This window comes from Ascidia mentula, chromosome 2, assembly GCF_947561715.1.
Source record: "Ascidia mentula chromosome 2, kaAscMent1.1, whole genome shotgun sequence".
Lineage (NCBI taxonomy): Eukaryota > Metazoa > Chordata > Ascidiacea > Phlebobranchia > Ascidiidae > Ascidia > Ascidia mentula.
Genome location: NC_138567.1, coordinates 18,640,645 through 18,643,144, shown reverse-complemented (window position 1 = coordinate 18,643,144; position 2,500 = coordinate 18,640,645). Strand labels below are relative to the sequence as shown.

Genomic DNA, 2,500 nt, shown 5'->3' with positions numbered 1-2,500 from the left:
GTCCCAACGCGCACGCTCTCGCTCGACCTCTCCGGCAGAGCGGACGAGATCGGCCGGTGATGCGGCCGTCCAGAGAGACGGCATCTCACCTCCGCCGGACCGCGCCGACATTCACTTTCACTGCGCCCATGGGTTTCGCACTGCCCCGTGGCTCGCGCGCACGTTAGACTCCTTGGTCCGTGTTTCAAGACGGGTCGGGAAGGTGGCTGACGTTAGCCGCGGACCCCGTGCGTCTCGCGCGGCGCTGCCCACCCGCAACCGACACGCCGCAACTGGGCACTGAGCACAGTCCCCAACCGGCGACGCACCGGCTCGGACGGGACGCCCGGCCCACGAAGGGCAGACGCGGCGATCCCTCCTCGCCCGGGCGACGGGCCGACGTGTCCGCGCGCCTATAACACCCACCCGGGGGCGGGCTACCTTGCGCGCGGCCTTCTCGCCGCCTCCCAGACGGTCGCGGCCTTCGCACGGCGCTAGTGCGCTGGAGCTGCTCGGAGGACAGCGCGAACGACGGGCCGCAAGGCTCCGCACGCCCACACGCTCCGCGCGGCTTCAGCTGAAAGCGTCGCGCGACTCGACAGGCCCTCCCGTTTGCCTCTCGACGGTTTCACGTACTCTTTAACTCTCTCTTCAAAGTGCTTTTCAACTTTCCCTCACGGTACTTGTTCGCTATCGGTCTCGCGACAGTATTTAGCCTTAGATGGAGTTTACCACACGCTTTGGGCTGCATTCCCAAACAACCCGACTCTGGGAAGACGCAGAGCGCGCGCCCTCGCCGCCACCATGGGCCTGACACCCGCACCGGGACGAGGCCTCGATCAGAAGGACGCGGGCGGCGAACGACGTACGCGCAGCGAATTCCTTACGCCACAATTCCACGCGTCGCAGAGGCGCGCGGATTCGGCGATGGGCACTTCCCACTTCACTCGCCGTTACTGGGGGAATCCTCGTTAGTTTCTTTTCCTCCGCTTAGTAATATGCTTAAATTCAGCGGGTAGCCTCGTCCGACCTCAGGCCGATAATCCAGTGCCTCGTTTGCGAGAGACACGCGCGCGCCACCGAAGCTCGTGCGAGCGCCGCGCCCGAACGCGAGCCGTGCTGCTCCGGGCCGGGATCCTCTTCGAGGCCGACTCGTAACGAGACGCACGCCGCGTTCGGTTTCGCGCGCTGACACTGCGTTCGTGCTGTCCTGGGCGGGACGACCATGGCAACGGCCGACACCGCACCGGCCCGACGCGTCGCCGCGCGGGAACGTTACAACGCGACCCTGAGGCGGGCGTGGCGCCGGGATTGACCCGGTGCCGCAATTTGCGTTCAGAACGTCGATGCTCAATGTGTCCTGCAATTCACATTAATTCACGCAGCTAGCTGCGTCCTTCATCGACTCGCGAGCCGAGTGATCCACCGCCAAGAGCCCTCCGTGACTTCGTCAGTTGGACAAGCGCGACCCAGCCGGATTGCACAGTCGAAAAAAGCGGTGGCCGAGCGGTCGCCAGCCGTAGGCGACGCATGAAGCCAGCCTGGCACATGGCCACGGCACTCGGCGCAGAACGAAACAGGGTGACCGAAGTGCAATCGCGTGCGCCTCAACAGCGACGAAGGGCGTGCGCGGCCGCCAAGATACGGAGCCTTCTCCACCTGTCGAACGCACGACCACTCGATCGGCGATCGGCCGGTAATGATCCTTCCGCAGGTTCACCTACGGAAACCTTGTTACGACTTTTACTTCCTCTAAATGATCAAGTTAGATCGTCTTCTCGGACGCCGGCGCGGCCGTTGCCGAACGCGCCAGGTCCAATCGGAGGACCTCACTAAACCATTCAATCGGTAGTAGCGACGGGCGGTGTGTACAAAGGGCAGGGACGTAATCAACGCGAGCTGATGACTCGCGCTTACTGGGCATTCCTCGTTCAAGGGAAACAATTGCAATTCCCTATCCCTAGCACGACCGGGGTTCAGCGGGTTACCCGGACCTTCCGGCCTAGGCGGCGACACGCTGATCCGGTCAGTGTAGCGCGCGTGCGGCCCCGAACATCTAAGGGCATCACAGACCTGTTATTGCTCAATCTCGTGTGGCTAAGCGCCACTAGTCCCTCTAAGAAGTTCAACGCCGACCGATAGGGTCGCGTAACTAGTTAGCAAGCCAGAGTCTCGTTCGTTATCGGAATTAACCAGACAAATCGCTCCACCAACTAAGAACGGCCATGCACCACCACCCACAGAATCAAGAAAGAGCTCTCAATCTGTCAATCCTCACTGTGTCCGGGCCGGGTGAGATTCCCCGTGTTGAGTCAAATTAAGCCGCAGGCTCCACGCCTGGTGGTGCCCTTCCGTCAATTCCTTTAAGTTTCAGCTTTGCAACCATACTTCCCCCGGAACCCAAAGACTTTGGTTTCCCGCAAGCTGCCGGAGGGGTCGTCAAAGTAACGCCCCCCGATCGCTGGTTGGCATCGTTTATAGTCAGAACTAGGACGGTATCTGATCGTCTTCGAACCTCTGA

General features: G+C 61.8%; 2 non-coding genes and 1 pseudogene across 2 annotated transcripts in view; all 3 read right to left on the bottom strand.

Moving 5' to 3' along the window:
* The window catches only part of LOC145892823 (large subunit ribosomal RNA), a 5,238-nt pseudogene extending 4,220 nt beyond the window's left edge, over positions 1–1,018 (bottom strand).
* A 244-nt stretch (positions 1,019–1,262) lies between these two features.
* LOC145892764 (5.8S ribosomal RNA) lies at positions 1,263–1,416 on the bottom strand. The gene has a single exon (XR_014401174.1). It is a non-coding gene; the product is annotated as a 5.8S ribosomal RNA (ribosomal RNA).
* Positions 1,417–1,676: 260 nt separating this feature from the next.
* The window catches only part of LOC145892790 (small subunit ribosomal RNA), a 1,824-nt gene continuing 1,000 nt past the window's right edge, over positions 1,677–2,500 (bottom strand). Inside the window, exon 1 of the ribosomal RNA XR_014401195.1 lies at positions 1,677–2,500. This exon is cut by the window's right edge and continues 1,000 nt beyond it. This is a non-coding gene — a ribosomal RNA (small subunit ribosomal RNA).